The sequence below is a fragment of the Lithobates pipiens genome, unplaced genomic scaffold (assembly GCF_037356315.1).
Source record: "Lithobates pipiens isolate NorthernLeopardFrog02 unplaced genomic scaffold, aLitPip1_a1.2 Scaffold_8, whole genome shotgun sequence".
In the NCBI taxonomy this organism is placed as follows: Eukaryota; Metazoa; Chordata; class Amphibia; order Anura; family Ranidae; genus Lithobates; species Lithobates pipiens.
In genome coordinates this window covers 463,732,870-463,751,808 of record NW_027507903.1, presented here as the reverse complement: position 1 = coordinate 463,751,808, position 18,939 = coordinate 463,732,870, and the positions used below count along the sequence as shown (strand labels likewise).

Here is an 18,939-nt window from a genome sequence, read left to right as displayed (position 1 = left end):
CTTTATAACATTTTGTCAAAGACCTAAGCTTGCCACATTCCATCTTCGGGGCTCTCACCCTTGAGCGGAGCACAATAAAGAATGGCTGGGGTATTATTGTTTGTGTCTGCCGTAGATACATCGCTCGGTTTGATTTGTCATATTTTCATGTTGATACAGGGGGTAGTACTGCAGCTGCTTTCTTCAAGGAATTTAGGCAAGGAGGGGGAAATAAAAAGACCTCCGTTCCCTCTGGAGATGGCTTTCATCTGGAAAGCGCGGGGCCGCGTATGTGGGTAACCCCTTCCTGACACCATCCACCCCACATCCAAAGCTGGCAGATGCTGCCCTGTCACTCACGCCCCTTTGTTTCATAATTCCAGTATACATTCATAATAAAGTCCAGCTTGTATATATTTTTATGGAGCTGGGATCCCAATGAAAGGGTTTTTCCGCTTATCACAAGCTGAAGGAAATGATCTCATCTTGAAGGAATTTGACCTCTGGGGTGCCCTCCTCCTGACTTAAGCCAGCCATCGGCCTCCTGTGCCCCCTTCTCCCCGGGTGAAAAAAAAAATCACAATTGTCTTTAAAGATTCAAGAGCAGAAAAAGTATTTTTTTTTTCCTGAAGCAAACGGCTCACAGACAGCATAGGAAATGAACCCAGCTAGACTTTTCACTTTTAAAATATAGCAAGCTGGATTACTTAAGCCACTGTGTCACATAAATACATAATGCCTTTCAGAGGCAGCCAGGCTGATACAATCATAAGTAATAGATATCCAGGGAATGGTTCAGAGTACTGACACTGTGAAGACGATTCTTTTAAAGGTTGCAAGAAGAGAGGACGGAGGCGGCCATCTTAATTGTGGGTGGTATCAGACGCCTGACTGTCCATTTACTATTTTACAAAGGAGAAGGATAACATTACTTGACAAATGTCTGCTACATATTTATGATTCCGTCCGATGTTCCTGGAGGAATGGAATAATTCATCATGGTGCCATTTTAAGTTTATGCAAACCCAAAGGTGGGTTTCACACCTGTCCACTTTAGAGTGTTGCAGGTTATATTGTGCGTTAACTTCCATTTAAATGCCTGAGCTGCCAAAGCAGCAGAATGGACAAACAAAAATAAATTTCTTGTGAATCTGTTGTAAAGTCTTCACGATACACTAAGGCCCCATTCACACATGAGCGTTTTGTAGCTTGAAGCCTGAAGCTACAAAACGCTGGAGGGGAAAAAAATCTATTATTCTCAATGGAGATGGTTCACCTCTCCACTCCAGTTCACCTGAAGCCAAACGTCTGCAGCTCAAACAAGTTCTGCACCCTTTTTTGTCACTCGAACGCGGTAAAAACCACTGCAAAATCGATGTAAAATCACGCGATTTTCTGCCTGAAAACGCTATGCTCAGGTATGAATGGGGCCTAAGAAACACTGCTGCTAATTGCAAGAGAGCAAGAAAGTGCTGTTACTGGCAGGATCTGCAGGTAAGAAACTTTGCAGCAGATCCACAAAAAATAATGTTCTTAAGAAAACTGCATAGACAGAGGTATGATGCCAAGCAGTGAAAAATAGTTTGGAGGTTTACATATACTTTCATATACTAGAGAAAAGTCAAATGTTTTTGTGTGATAAACCAAAATAAAAATTCCTTTACAGAGATAATAGAGCAACTATTTAGTATTAATGTCTGGCATTGCTGCAGCAGTCATGCAGGGCTCTCTGCAGCATTTAAATGTCAGAAGAAGAGGCTGAAGAAGACCTGTGACATCACCAGACTGGTCCTAAGATCGCTGAACAAAAAGGTATATGTGTCGATTTTTTTCCAACCTCTTTTTGCCAACCTGGCGCATATATGCAGCCTCTCGTTGGGTGGGCTTTAACGCTGAGTGGCCGCATATATGCCTCCCTAGATAAGTACTTTACTATTCTGAGAGCATGCTCATTGTGCACTCCCAGCACAGTAATGAGCGGGTACTGGAAAGCTTCCAATGCATACTGGCGATCAGGAGCTTTCCGATCATGTGACCTCTATCACTGCCAATCACAATGATCACATGATCGCCATGCCCGCCCCACCTCCTGGCATTTAGATCCTGTTAAAGGGCTGGGAGGCAGAGGCGAGAAGAGGTTAAGGTGCAGTGCTGGCATCTTGGAGGAGGAGGTTGAGACCAGAATTGGGCTTTAGAGCAGAAGACTTGGAAATAGGGCAAGCAAGCAGTAGACTGACCCCAGAATTTAACTTGAGGATATAAAAGCAACATCAATTGCTGGCAAGGTCAAAACCACCACACTCAAGTCAGTGGTACATGCCCAGCACCTGCCAGCACCACAGCCAACAACATTAATTACTGGCAAGGTCAAAACGACCACACTCAAGTCAGTGGTACATGCCCAGCACCTGCCAGCATCACAGCTAGCACCTGTTTGACACTAGATTTAAGGCTGAAATTAAAGATATTGAGACTAATATAATTTAAATGAGCCTCATCAGGTCTCAGTAAAATACTGTTATCTCCCTCAAGATCCTTGTGGCAGACAACAATGCCACCAATCCTGTAGATAAATGTTGAACCTGGGCATTCACCTTGCAGCAAAACTGCTCCAAACAAGTAACAGGTATGTAATGGGCCCAAACCAGATAAGGGACAATGTCAGACCATATGAGTTAGATTGGTAAAAAGTAGCACAACATTAAACAATAGCACAAATTCCCTCTTATGCCGCGTACACACGATCAGACTATCCAGCAGACAACCCGCCGGACTTTGCAGCGGAGGTCCGCCGGACTTTCTGAACTAGCGGACCTGCCCACACACGCACACACGACCGGACTTTTGAAATGAACGGACTTGCCCAAACACGGAGTAAAGTCCATTCATTTTGAACATGGCTCCAGGTAGACGGAACTCTAGGAAGTCAATGTCGCCGCCTCCATCGGCGAGATTGACACCTCGATAGCCCCGTCACCTGGTATGGATTTAAAGGGGAAGCCCTACGGCGCAAAAACCTTGTGGGGTCCCCCCAAAGTCCATAGTGGACCCTTACTCCTGAGCCGTACCAGGCTGCGTGCCCTCAACATGGGGGGGTGCTTTGGGGAGGGGGGCCCTGCGGCCCCCCCACCCCAAAGCACCTTGTTCCCATATTGATGAGGACAAGGGCCTCTTCCCGACAACCCTGCCCATTGGTTGTCGGGGTCTGCAGGCGGGGGCCTTATCAGAATCAGGGATCCCCTTCAATATGGGCACCCCCAGATTCCAGCCCCCTACCCTATGTGAATGAGTAGGGGACCATTTTTTCGGCGTAGGGTTTCCCCTTTAAATCCATACCAGGTGACGGGGCTAGCAAGGTGTCAATCTCGCTGATGGAGGCCGCGACATTTACTTCCTTCGGTAGTTACGTCTACCTGGAGCCACGTTCAAAATGAACTGACTTTACTCCGTGTGTGGGCAAGTCCATTCATTTCAAAAGTCCTTCCGGCGGACAATTTTGAGTCAAGACTTCTTACTAAGTCTGCAGGTTAATCCGATCATGTTTTACGCAGCATTAGACATTTTTTCACCAGAACTGGTGTCCCCATTGGAAGATTTCCCTTCTATACCTGTTCCAGCAACAACCATAATGTTTTGTTCTTCTCATCACTTTCTATTCCAGTGACAATAGTTCCCAGTTAAAAATTAGGGTAAATCTCCCTAGTGGGGGCACACAAAGCTATTGAAATTGACCAGTGTTCTAACCCTTCCATTCTATATCCAAATCTAAAACAAAAAATGGGGGCACACAAAGCTATTGAAATTGACCAGTGTTCTAACCCTTCCATTCTATATCCAAATCTAAAACAAAAAAATTAGTTTGCACTGCACTGAACTGCATTACATAATATTCTTAATGTTATACTGGAAGCTGGCTGACTGTAGAAGAGACTGAGCACAGTGAAGACCATTTTTTGTTGCTTATACAGTATATCAAACCACTGAAAATGTGAAAAAAAAAACTGTCCACGGTGTCCATATTCTTCATATAATTTCATCCAATTTAAATGTAAAACTTCATGGCATACAGTACTTCCACACATGCCATCAGTTCTTATAGATGGATCTGTGTGATATTCTTTCAACTTAAGAGCATATCCTTTCACCAACACTCCAAAACTCTCACCTTGTGTATTGGCCCCATATATATCTGGCATATATATCTGGTCTCATGTGCTTTCCCTTTAAGGGGTCTCTCAGGTTAGAATTGCTGTTTTCTCTCTACAATGCCCAGATGCCTGTTTAATCCATCCATGGTTTAGAGTGATTGGGCTTAGGCTTATCGTACTTATTTATCCCAGACCATGCAATGGTGTGTTGATGCTTCATCATTGTTCATTCAGCAGGCTGGGGACCTCGGTCAACCTTTACTGACTGTCATGCAGAAAAGTAGAGTCAATGGCTTAGGTATGCTGTTTTTCAGGGGTGGCCAAACCACAAGATAGGCCAAACAGATCTACAAATCCTTTTGCAGGTAAAACAGCTGACAGGTATGACTTTTACTGTGTTTTTAGATACTTGTCTGGCGTTCCTCTTTAAACTTCACATTATCATGTGTAGTGGTAAAACAACGTGTATGTTAAGCCATAACTTTTTTTTTGTTAGTTTTAGCGTAGGGATTAGTTAAAACCCCCATTTTTTTTTTGCCTATGTACCACTGAGTGAGTTATCCTTTACTTCCTACCCTAAAAACGAATTAGGAAATAAGAGGAAATCCCTCCCAAAGTGAAAAGGAATTAGCATCCTAGAACAGGTTTTTCCCTCATCTCATGGAATATTTTACCATCTTGCTATGCTTAAAGCTTAAACTTTTGCAAATTCCCCTCACTTTTTTATCAGTGATAGTGGCTATGGGACAATTGAGAGGGTGATTCTCCTCAGCAGAGATGCAGAAAGCGATACAAACTTCAGAGGGTCTAATCCTTCTACACTGTACTTCCTCCAAACCAAAAAAATTTCAGTTGCCTTTACATACACTTTAAGCCTAAAGTTTGCATTAGAAATCTAAACTGAAAACTTTGAAGCACACGGCCCTTGTGTATTACAAATACGAGAGGAAAGAAGTTCTTTATTCCTGTAAAAACACTACAAGAAGCAATCAGCATTGCTTCTCCAGACCTCTGATAGCTCTTACGGCTTCACAGAGTTCCACAGGAAATCTGTGGGTGAAGAGGAAAGACAAAGTTTGGATTGTATACTGCCCCCTCAATTATATAGACTACAAAAAAAAAAGTCCTAAACATACAGTTTAGAAGTTAAATAAAAAATAAAGTATGGTCAAAGAAAACCTTTCCTATTCGGATCATTCTTTATATTGCGGAGCTCCCATAGATGGACCCTCACTTCATAACATAGCAGTAGGTCCATGGTCCTTTCAGGTGATGTGACCAAGCCCTTAACCATTTTTAATTAGATCCATGTGCCTGTCATTGTCTTTGTGACCAAAGTGTCCTAGCCACAGATCCAGGCCCTGCCTCCCAATCTCAAATCCCATTTGGCAAAATCTGACTACACCCATTCTTACTATTGCAAAGCTCTCTGCCCTCCTCAAAACCTGGGACTAACCAATCAAAATAGAGACACCACAATGGAAAACTGGAAACCATTTATGGAATACATAATAGAAGAACCCATTTCGAGAAAGAAATTTGTAGACACCAAATGCCTTAAAGCTATTTCATTCTTAAAATTGTAGTCAATTAACCTGTCAAGAAAAGAAAAAGATTGAGCAAAGGTCAATAACACAAGAAGTTTTTAAAGACTCAGCAGTTGCTTTCAGTACATTCACAGACAGGATCCCCTTTAGACAAATTGTCATTTTTTTTCTGTTGATTTAAAAGAATTCCAAAATCATTTGTTACGTGCAAACATACTCAACTTTACAAATAATTTAAAGATCTATGTTGTGCAATTTATATTCTTTATATTTGTATTGATTTACTGCTTAGGGATGTTTGCTCTACTGCTCTGATTTTATGAATCTGCAGAATGGATAGTGAAGATCATCTGAGCTGCAGTACTAAATGGTTAAAATGAAAAAAAGAAACAACCTATTCAATTATGATATGTAAACATTCCTTTATGTGGCACCTCAAGAAATCATACACTATATACTATAAATAAATACCTGTTACCTAAAATTATATATGAGTGTGACGGACTGCCTGGCACCCCACCTGGGTGCTTTCACCAAGCAGTGCCGTCTGCCCTCCAAACCCTTCCAGCAGACCAATAGACATGTGCATTCGTTTTCGTCCGAATGCATTTTCGTCCGAATTTCAGCTATTTTCGTTTTCGTTTTGGCAAACGATAACGAAAGCACAAAATCCGAAAAACGAAAGATCCGACATAAATAAATGCTTTATTTTCGTTTTCATTGTTACAACAGTTCGATATAGAATAGGAGATTCGACATGACTCTGACAACAATCTGTGTCTATAGAACCTGTGGTCGAATGTGCTTAACCTTACCTCTATTAGTCCAAGATTATATAGAGAAAATATTCGATAGAGAAAAAAGATTTGACAGAGAGAAAAGATTCTGCAAGTTACTGTCCTAAAAAGTGTTTGGGGACCCGGGTCCTGCCCCAGGGGACATGTATCAATGCAAAAAAAAGTTTTAAAAACGGCTGTTTTTTCGGGAGCAGTGATTTTAATAATGATTAAAGTGAAACAATAAAAGTGTAATATTCCTTTAAATTTCGTAGGGGGGGGGTTGTCTATAGTATGCCTGTGAAGGGGCGCATGTTTCCCGTGCTTAGAATTGTCCCTGCACAAAGTGTCATTTATGCAGGAAAAAAAGTCCTTTAAAATCACTCGCAGCTATTATGAATTGTCGGCTCCCGTAATACAGAGAACACTCATTGAAAGTCATTGATAAAAAAATAAATAAATAAATAAATAAAAAAGCGTGGGGGTCCCCCAAATTCAATTTCCAGGCCCTTCAGGTCTGGTATGGATATTAAGGGGAACCCTGCCTCAAATTTAAGAAAAAATTTGACGTGGGGTTCCCCCTAAATATCCATAACCAGACCCTTCAGGTCTGGTATGGATATTAAGGGGAACCCCGCATCAAATTTAAAAAAAATTTGACATGGGGTTCCCCCTAAAAATCCATACCAGACCCTTTATCCGAGCACACAACCTGGCAGGCCGCAGGAAAAGAGGGGGGGACGAGAGAGCGGCCCCCCCTCCCTCCTGAACCGTACCAGGCCACATGCCCTCAACATTGGGAGGATGCTTTGGGGGTCCGTGACCCCTCAAAGCACCTTGTCCCCATGTTGATGAGGACAAGGGCCTCATCCCCACAACCCTGGCCGGTGGTTGTGGAGGTCTGCGGGCGGGGGGCTTATCAGAATCTGGAAGCCCCCTTTAACAAGGGGACCCCCAGATCCCGGCCCCCCCCCTGTTTGAAATGGTAAGGGGGTACAAAAGTACCCCTACCATTTCACAAAGAAAGTGTAAAAAATGGTTAAATAAAACAAACACACTTTTGAAAAATTCCTTTATTAAAAATAAAAAAAAGATTCCAGCGGCGGTAATCCACTCTTGCTATCCAGCGACGGACGGTCAGCTCTCCATCGATGTCTAATGTCATCCAGCGCAGCGCAGCATCCTTCTTCTGTCTCCGTGGAGGAGACACTACAGACATTCCGGCGGCTTGACGTTTCTTATATAGGGTGGGCGGGGCCACCCGTCACCTGACCCCGCCCCCTCTGACGCAAGGGGAAACCCGGGGTTCCCTGTGACGTAGGGGTGACCCGCACCCCTCTGATGTAACACAGGCAGGTTTCCGTTACATCAGAGGGGGGCGGGGTCACCCATACGTCACGGGGAACCCCGGGTTTCCCCTTGCGTCAGAGGGGGGCGGGGTCAGGTGACGGGTGGCCCCGCCCTCCGTATATAAGAAACGTCAGCGCCGGAATGCCTCCAGTGTCTCCGTGGAGGAGACAGAAGAAGGACGAAGGATTCGCTGCGCTGCGCTGGATGACATTAGACATCGATGGAGAGCTGACCGTCCGTCGCTGGATAGCAAGAGTGGATTACCGCCGCTGGAATCTTTTTTTTATTTTTAATAAAGGAATTTTTAAAAAGTGTGTTTGTTTTATTTAAACATTTTTTACACTTTCTTTGTGAAATGGTAGGGGTACTTTTGTACCCCCTTACCATTTCAAACAGGGGGGGGGCCGGGATCTGGGGGTCCCCTTGTTAAAGGGGGCTTCCAGATTCTGATAAGCCCCCCGCCCGCAGACCTCCACAACCACCGGCCAGGGTTGTGGGGATGAGGCCCTTGTCCTCATCAACATGGGGACAAGGTGCTTTGAGGGGTCACGGACCCCCAAAGCATCCTCCCAATGTTGAGGGCATGTGGCCTGGTACGGTTCAGGAGGGAGGGGGGGCCGCTCTCTCGTCCCCCCCTCTTTTCCTGCGGCCTGCCAGGTTGCGTGCTCGGATAAAGGGTCTGGTATGGATTTTTAGGGGGAACCCCACGTCAATTTTTTTTTTAATTTGACGCGGGGTTCCCCTTAATATCCATACCAGACCTGAAGGGTCTGGTTATGGATATTTAGGGGGAACCCCACGTCAAATTTTTTCTTAAATTTGAGGCAGGGTTCTCCTTAATATCCATACCAGACCTGAAGGGCCTGGTAATTGAATTTGGGGGACCCCCACGCTTTTTTTTTTATTTATTTATTTATTTTTTTATTTTTTTATCAATGACTTTCAATGAGTGTTCTCTGTATTACGGGAGCCGACAATTCATTATAGCTGCGAGTGATTTTAAAGGACTTTTTTTCCTGCATAAATGACACTTTGTGCAGGGACAATTCTAAGCACGGGAAACATGCGCCCCTTCACAGGCATACTATAGACAACCCCCCCCCCTACGAAATTTAAAGGAATATTACACTTTTATTGTTTCACTTTAATCATTATTAAAATCACTGCTCCCGAAAAAACGGCCGTTTTTAAAACTTTTTTTTGCATTGATACATGTCCCCTGGGGCAGGACCCGGGTCCCCAAACACTTTTTAGGACAGTAACTTGCAAATTAGCCTTTAAAATTAGCACTTTAGATTTTGAACGTTGGAGTCCCATAGACTTTAATAGGGTTCTAAAGTATGCTATATAGTTAGCTCCGTCGAATCTTCTTTATACATTCGACAGACACTATAAGCCTTCCAAGACAGATTCGACCGTAATTCATGTGGATTTTCGGACGAATGCAATTTTTGAACGAAAAACGAAATAAATAAAAACGAATTTCGGGAGTAACTAAATAAATTAAGTTTTCAGACGAAAACGAAATTCCGAAACGAAATATTTTACTCTGCACATGTCTACAGACCAATAGCTAATACTAGCTCTTTACCCCAAGCATTGTGCACAGACAAGATGTTGAGGTAAAAACCAAAGGAATTACTTTATTTAACAAACATACAGGTTTTTATACAGTTCAAAAATAGGGGCAGTCACCATATGAACAATAAGAACAAATATAACACATTGGGGTAAACATTCCACAATGGTTACATAACGAGATAAAGTTGACACAAGACTAATCACATCCAGGAGGATTAGAAAACTGACAGAAACAATAGGTTACTCAATTAAGAATGGGAATTCACACCTAGGAGGCACACAATGGGGAAATTACACAATGGGGGAAAGACACTTAAACACAGTAAACACATAATATCTTACTAAGCAGATTACACATAACAGTAGGAGACCCAAGCATCAGGTTGTTTTGAGCTGATTATAATGACTTGCTTTGAGTCTCTGAATCTAGGTGGGGGTTGAAGCAGGTGATGCTGGTTTGGGCTGTTTTTTCTATACCCCCACAAAACACAGAGGCTCCAAATATGTATCTGTGTCCTCCAGTTCTCAGAGTCTGTGTGTTTTGGGGACAAGGACTTGAATCCAATGTAAAACTACTCCATAGGTCCCGTAGGCACCCACGTTCCAAAGAGGCGAGCCACCTCAAATGCCAGGGCCCATAGTCAGTAGGCAAGAAGCTAGCCTGCAGTCCCCTTAAAAAGCCCCTATCCCGGTTGAGTCTATCACAATGAGAGAGAGAGAGAAAGAGAAAGGCAGAAGAAGTATTCGCAATCCATTTGAAATAAATGCCTTGGTGCTGAAAACAAAACAAGTAATTTAGCAAAAGGTATTGTAGACCATTAAAGTGTTTCCATAGCTGGACAAGGAGTAGCTTTATTGCTCCAATTCACGTCTGTGCAATAAACACACACCCATTTATTATATATATGTATATCACACACACACACACACACACACACACACACACACACACACACACACACACACACACACACACACACACACACACACACTATATATACAGTATATATACAGTATCGCACAAAAGTGAGTATACCCCTATCATTTTTGTAAATGTTTTATTATATATTTTCATGTGACAACACTAAAGAAATTACACTTTGCTACAATGTAAAGTAGTGAGTGTACAGCTTGTACAGCAGTGTAAATTTGCTGTCCCCTTAACCACTTCAGCCCCGGAAGGTTTTACCCCCTTCCTGACCAGAGCATTTTTTTACAATTTGGCACTGCGTTGCTTTAACTGCTAATTGCGCGGTCATGCAATGCTGTACCCAAATGAAATTTGCATCCTTTTTTCTCACAAATAGAGCTTTCTTTTGATGGTATTTGATTGCCTCTACGATTTTTATTTTTTGCAATATAAATGGAAAAAGACTTAAAATGTAAAATAAACTCAATTTTAGTCATACATTTAGGCCAAGATGTATTCAGTCACATGTCTTCGGTAAAAAAAATGTCAATAAGCGTATATTTATTGGTTTGCGCAAAAGTTATAGTGTCTACAAACTGGGGTACATTTTCTGGAAATACAGAGCTTTTAGTTTATGATCTAATTTCTTGAGGTGCTAAAATGGCAGGGCACTACAATTCCCCCCCCCCCCCCCACACAGAATGACCCCATTTTGGAAAGTAGACACCCCAAAGAAATTACTGAGAGTCATGTTGAGCCCATTGAATATTAAAAATTTTTTGTCCCAATCTTAAATCCCATTTGACAAAATCTGACTACAACCATTCTTACTATTGCAAAGCTCTCTGCCCTCCTCAAAACCTGGGACTAACCAATCAAAATAGAGACACCACAATGGAAAACTGGAAACCATTTATGGAATACATAATAGAAGAACCCATTTTGAGAAAGAAATTTGTAGACACCCAATGCCTTAAAGCATTTATTGGTTTGCGCAAAAGTTATAGTGTCTACAAACTAGAGTACATTTTCTGGAAATACAGAGCTTTTAGTTTATGATCTAATTTATTAAAATATTTAAAAAAATTGTCCCAAGTGATTGAATAATGACAAAAAATAAATAAAAAATTTGCAAAAAGTTGTCACTAAATGATATATTGCTCACACATGCCATGGTTATATGTGGAATTACACCCCAAAATAAATTTTTCTGCTTCTGAGTACGGGAATACCACATGTGTGGGACTTTTTTGGAGCCTAGCCACGTACGGGCCCCCAAAAACCAATCTGCCTTCAGGATTTCTAGCTGTGTATGGGGCCACTGAAAACCAAGCACCGCCTTCAGGATTTCTAAGGGCGTAAATTTTTGATTTCACTCCTCAGTACCTATCACAGTTTCGAAGACCATAAAATACCAAGATAGTACAAAACGTTTGTGTGCAATTTTAAAGCATGTTGTGTTTGGTATCTATGTACTCGGCCTAAGATCATCTTTTTTATTTCATCAAACATTTGGGCAATATCGTGTGTTTTAGTGCATTAAAATTTAAAAAAGTGTGTTTTCTCCCCAAAAAATGTGTTTTAAAAATTGCTGCGCAAATACTGTGTGAAAAAAAATGAAACACCCACCATTTTAATCTGTAGGGCCTTTACTTTAATATATAATGTTTGGGGATCAAAGTAATTTTCTTGCAAAAAAAAATTTTTTTTCATGTAAACAGTGTCAGTAAAGGCTTTGTCTTCAAGTGGTTAGATGAGTGGGTGATGTGTGACATAAGCTTCTAAATATTGTGCATAAAATGCCAGGACAGTTCAAAACCCCCCCAAATAACCCCATTTTGGAAAGTAGACACCCCAAGCTATTTGCTGAAAGGCATGTCGAGTCCATGGAATATTTTATATTGTGACACAAGTTGCGGGAAAAAGACAAATTCTTTATTTATTTTTTTGCACAAAGTTGGCACTAAATAATATATTGCTCAAAGATGCCATGTTTAATACTCAACTAATGTATGGTAACGTTCAAAACATTCACCAATGCAAAGACCAGGATTGGCAGGACAGGAGGGACAATAATAGCGGGTGTCAAGCCTATATCCACACTTGCTGCAGACACAATATCTTTTTTGCAGGGCTCGTTGGGTAGGGGTACTCGGGAGGACATAAGGAAAATGCCTCTCATGCAACTGGCTTACTGCATTTGGTTGGGTATGGTGAGGTGGCACACCGTCTGGAAACAGAAGGGCTCTGATGATCTCTTCCTGAAATTTAAGGAAGGATCCAGTCCGTCCGTAAGCTCTGTATAGCACATGAGCGTTCAGTAAAGCCAATTGAAATAAATAAACAGACACTTTCTTGTACCAGCGTCTGGCCTTACGAGCAACTACGTACGGCGCCAACAACTGGTCAGAAAACAGGCGGACAGAAAACTTAATCAGGGACTCATCAACGCAGACCACTTGATGGGGAGTAAACAATTCTGCAAAACGTTGGTTGAAGTGGTTTACGAGGTCCCGAATTTTGTAGAGCTGGGGTCTCCACGAGGACGACAGAGTTCATTGATGTTGAACTGCATGAACTGCTAGATCTGCTTGTATCGTGCCCTGGTCATGGAGGCAGAGAACATGGGCATTTGGTGAATTGGGTCAGTGGACCAATATGACCGCAACTCACTCTTTTTAGTTATGCCCATGTTGAGGGATAGGCCCAGAAAAAGCTTAAATTCGGAAACCGTAATTGGTTTCCAATCTCTGGCAAGGGAGGACTGGGGAATAGTGTGTTGACCAGTGTACAAATTGCTTTGGTCCACAATAGAGCTATAGAGAACTTCTATGAAAAACAGCGAATAAAGATCAAGTGACGTAAAATCAACTGTTTCCACCTGAATGCCGGGTTGGCCAGTGAATAGGGGAAGTACGGGTGCTGCAGAAGTGGTGGGTTCCCAATTAGGATTGGCGAATGCAGCAGAAAGGGCACTATGGGCATGACGGGCCTGTGTTTGTCTTCTTCTTGGTGGCAGCGGGACACTACTTCTGCTTGCCACCTCACCAGCTTGAACTGCACTTATGGGACTCGCCACATCACAACATGATACAGCAGTGCTAGTTTGACTATGACCAGGGTGTACTTGGCCACTGGTGCTTGCCAGTTCACCAGAAGGATGAGCAGCACTAGTACTTCTCTGCTCCATACGAGGGACCTGCGGTTCTTGCACGTCAACAACAGAAGAAGAAGATCGGGGTCTGGTACGCCTGATCTTGGCAGGGAGCACAACTCCGTCATCAGAGCTATCTGTCATGGAGCTGCTGTCGTTTTCAGGATCATATTCTGAGCCCGAATCTGACAGATGAGTGACTTCCTCTTCACTATCTGTCATGCTCAGAAACGTGTAGGCCTCTTCACTAGTGTACCTTCGATTTGCCATTTTGGGCTCTAAATTTAGTGGTACACTAGTGAGACTCACAGGTAAAAAAGCTCCTAACTGTTAGCGACGGTATCAAAATTCTACCAATAAAACTGTTAGCGATCGCAGGGATCAGGTCTGACTGTGCGAATACTGCAGTTATGTGTGTTTAGTGTTTTGTAAGTGACAGTGATCGATCAATACTGCACTTGGGTGGGCTGGGCAGGGCGGAGGGGGCAAAACGCAGGTGCTAGCAGGTATCTGGGCTGATTCCGCTAACACTGCATTTTTGGGAACCCTAAACTTCTGTGGACGCTAGTATAGATCTGATAAGATCAGATATTGATCCGTTCAGATACTATATCAATAAGGAAGGTGTATGCTGCGTGCGTGAGTGTTAACGGTACTGGCACTAACCTGACGCTGCTTGGGGAGACGCAGAGCCTATCTGACCCTAAAACCTAACTTATATCACCCACCAGGCGATCAGGGGGTTAAACCTTTATTAGGTAATAAACGGCAGGTGCCTTGACACTATAAAAAACATACTAACTAACCAGTGTCACCCGTAACAGTTATAAGGTGATCACTGGTGAAAGGATTAACTAGGGGGCAATCAGGGGGTTAAAACTTGTACTAGGTAGTATATGGGGGTACCTGATGCTATAAATAGCTAAAAAGCTGGTTAATACTTACATGCCTAACTAGAGTCACCTGTGACACTAATACAGCAATTAGAAAAAAGATTGCTTAGTGACACTGGCGACGGGGGGTGATCAAGGGGTTAAACCTTTATTAGGGGGGTACCACTAACTGCCCTATCACTTATAACAGTCACAAATGACACCAGTGCAGTAATCAGTAAAAAAATAAAAACAGCTATTGGTGTCACTGTGACAGGGGGTGCAGGGGGGTAATCGGGGGATGATTGGGGGGGGTGAATAGTGTGCCTGAAAGTTCTACTGTTAGTGGAGTGTTGGTGCAAACTTACTTGATGTCTTCTCTCCTCGGAAGTCGGAACGAAGAGGCTTCACGAGGAGCGATGACATCACTTCCTCTGCTTCTGTTTACAGTTCAGAAGCAGAGGAAGTTTCTCTTACACCAGGAGCGATCCCGAGGGGGTGACCATGAGTCAGTGGCCTTCCCCTCAGCATGGATTGCTCTTGGAACTACGCCAACTGCCTCAGGCACCTTTGGGAGGCAAGTAACATACCCATACATTACTTTGCCTGCCCGCGCCGTTCTGCCGCAGTATATCTGCGTGAGGCGGTCGGCAAGTGGTTAAAATAACTCAAAACACAGCCATTAATGTCTAAACCACTGGCAACAAAAGCGAGTACACCCCTAATTGAAAATGTCCAAATTAGCCACTTTCCCTCCCTGGTGTCATACGACTCATTAGTGTTACAAGTTCTCAGGTGTGAATGGGGAGCAAGTGTGTTAAATTTGGTGTCATCACTCTCACTCTTTCATACGGGACACTGGAAGTCAACATGGCACCCCATGGCAAAGAACTCTGAGGATCTGAAAAAAAAAAAATTCTCTATATGAAGAGGGCCTAGGCCAGTGATGGCAAACTTTGGCACCCCAGATGTTTTGGAACTACATTTCCCATGATGCTCAACTACACTGCACAGTGCATAAGCATCATGGGAAATGTAGTTCCAAAACATCTGGGGTGCCAAGGTTCGCCATCACTGGCCTAGGCTATAAGAAGATTGCCAGGACCCTGAAAATGAGCTGCAGGAAGGTGGCCAAACCATACAGTGGTTTAACAGGACAGGTTCCACTCAGAACAGGCCTCGCCATGGTTGACTAAAGAAGTTGAGTGCACATATCCAAAGGTTTTCTTTGGGAAATAGATGTACGAGTGCTGCCATCATTGCTGCAGAGTTTGAAGGGGTGGGGGGGTCATCCTGTCAGTGCTCAGGCCATACACTGCACACTGCATGAAATTGGTCTGCATGATTGTTGTCCCAGAAGGAAGCCTCTTCTAAAGATGATGTACAAGAAAGCTTGCAAACAGTTTGATGAACACAAGCAGACTAAGGGCATGGTTTACTGGAACCATGTCCTGTGGTCTGATGGAACCAAGATAAACGTATTTGCTTCAGATGGTGTCAAGCGTGTGTGGCGGCAACCAGGTAAGGTGTACAAAGACAAGTGTGTCTTGCCTACAGTCAAACATGGTGGTGGAAATGTCATGGTCTGGGGCTGCATGAGTGCTGCCAGCACTGGGGAGCTACAGTTCATTGAGAGAACTATGAATGCCAATATGTACTGTGACAGAGCATGATCCCCTCTCTTCGGAGACTGGGGCACAGGGCAGTATTCCAACATGATAACGACCCCAAACACACCTCCAAAACAACCACTGCCTTGCTAAAGAAGCAGAGAATAAAGGTGACGGATGGGCCTAGCATGTCTTTAGACCTAAACCCTATTGAGCATCTGTGGGGCATCCTGAAATGGAAGGTGGAAGAGCGCAATGTCTCTAATATCCACCAGCTTCGTGATATCGTCATGGAGGAGCAGAAGAGGACTCCAGCGGCAACCTGTGAAGCTCTGGTGAACTTTATGCCCAAGAGGGTTAAGGCAGTGCTGGAAAATAATGGTGGCCACACAAAATATTGACACTTTGGGCCCAATTTGGACATTTTCACTTAGGCTGCTTTCACACTGCCAGCGCCCAGGCGTTGGCGGTAAAGCACCACTATTTTTAGCAGCGCTTTACTAGCGGTCAAAAAACGGCCAAAAAAGTGTTAAAACCGCATTTTGCCAGCGGTCTGGCGGCACTGCCCCATTGTTTTCAATGGGCAGGGGCGCTTTAGGAGCAATGTATACACCGCTTCTACAGTCCTGCAAAGATGCTGCTTCCAGGACTTTTTTTTACCTTCCTGCAAGCGCACCGCTCCAGTGTGAAAGCACTCTGGCTTTCACACTGGAGAGATAGGAGAGGTTCTTTACAGGTGCTATGCAGGTGCTATTTTCAACGCTATAGCGGCTGTACAGCACCTCAATGTGAAAGCAGGCTTAAGGGTGTACTCACTTTTGTTGCCAGCGGCTGTGTTAAGTTAGTTTGAGGGGACACCAAATTTACACTGTTATACGAGCTGTACACTCACTACTGTACATTGTATCAAAGTGTCATTTCTACTGTGTTGTCACATGAAATGATATAAAAACATATTTCCAAAAAATGTGAGGAGTATACTCACTTTTGTAAAATACTAATATATATATATATATATATATATATATATATATATATATATATATATATAATGTAGTGTGTGGACAGTATTGATGTACATAATGCTGTACATATGTAAACATTTGTACTGATGTTCACAAGAATGCAACGTTTAGCAGAAATGTACACTATTGGCTCTGAATGCTCTTCTGTGTCCTGGCAAATTAGGAAGCTAGGCAGCAGGAGCCGCCTACCATATCGGGTACATTGTGCGCATGTAACGTTAGGACAAATGTTACATTGCACGGTGTATGGACAAGCTTTTACATTGGATCTTGCTGGCAGGAACCCATGCGTCCCTGTACATGAGTCCTTAGAGAATTGGATGGTATGGGTGAAGAGATTGCCCTTCACCAAGTGAACTGCTAAGGTATAACCCCCCCTTAACCAGTTTGTAAAAGAGCAGATCAGTTTTGAAAGGTGTTTCGGCAATCCACAGCAAACATCCGCTCAAAGATCAGCTTGATGTGGAATGGATCCAGGTTCACTACAGATCACCTCTTATGTTGACCTGTATGACTATTCTGGTGATGACAATGGCCACCAAGACAAACAGAGAGAGTAAACTTCCCTAATAGGGACACAGACAGCAATAAAAATCTGACAGGGTTTCTAACTCAACCACATTCTAATGAAAAATGGTTTGAGATACACTTAATCTTGAACTCTTCTTTTCGTTTATGTATTCCATTCTGTCAAAGAAAAAGGCCTCCAAAAATTTAATTAAAGGCAATTTCAGGTATCCTAATTCACAAAGTTTATCCATCTTGAGTCACTGAGGTATTTTTACGCCGAAAAATATATATTTTTTTTTTTTTTTTTTGCTATGAAGAAAGGAAACAGGAAACAGGAGAGAAAACCAGGAAGATGGGGTCAGAAGAGGAACATAAGGAAAGAATTACTGAATTAAAGATTACACTGTTTATTTGCAGAAAACATGACTACTTATTTCAGTCTTACAGGAACCCATGCAGAATGATTACGTGCTGCTCAGAGAATGGTGCTGGATTTTCATATTACACTTAGGACAACAATGCTAAAGTTCCACAGAACCTTAATTTTTTATTTTTTATTTTTTTTACACAATTGCAGTTGATTATATTTGTACTGGAAAGGCCTCACTGATTCATAAACCACATCCATTGACTAGACTCTGCCCAATTCTACTGGAATTTGCTGTATCACATGGTGGGAGACTTTTTTCAAAGTTCATGCAAGCGTCAAACTTGCTGAACTTTCCGTGACTTACATTTAACAAACACTTTTATTCCTGGGCCAAAAATACCAATGTAAGGATAAAGACAACCTTTTTCAGATAGGACATAGTGCATGGCAGAGCTCTCATCACCAAGAGTACCGCTGTTCAGGGGTAAGAATTATTTTACTCTTCTTGGGAGTTTGCCGATGATCTGGGCTGTCTCCTGATATGTCTGTTCTCCAAGAGAAGAAGCTTTGGAGGGTATCCCTATCATTGTAATGGTTTGTGATCAATTTTGTATTAACTCTTTATAAAGTGTATATATAGCCAAAACGCTTTTTTGTTTCGCAGTTTGGATAGAGTAAGGAAAAAAAGAAAGTGATGTGAAATCCAACATTGTACAAATCTCGCCAGAACTTAACAACTGGGAATTTTCCTAACTTTGTCCAGATTTCCTTTCACTTTCTGTTACCTCTATAGGATGTGGGATAGAACCCTATGGGGAAAGGTAGAGGAATCACTGATCTGACTTCTTCATGTAAATTTCAGATTGAGCTAATGAGCTCTGTAAGCAACAGAACATACTGTAAGGATAATCTAAGAACGTTCTTAAGCTTGCTATTTAGGCTTTGACCCTGATGATCGATTATACACTCTATAGACACTATAGACAGGATGGTTTTCGGTTTAGTCAATTTTGTCATATTGCCTTTGAAATGGCAGTGAGGGAAAAAATATTTGATCCCCTGCAGATTGTATACGTTTGCCCACTGACAAAGAAATGATCAGTCTAT

The 18,939-nt window shown here is 42.7% G+C and overlaps 1 protein-coding gene across 1 annotated transcript in view; it reads left to right on the top strand.

Moving 5' to 3' along the window:
* The window catches only part of LOC143960193 (uncharacterized), a 749,774-nt gene that overhangs the window by 672,048 nt on the left and 58,787 nt on the right, over nucleotides 1-18,939 (top strand). The gene's annotated exons all lie outside the window — the stretch shown is intronic.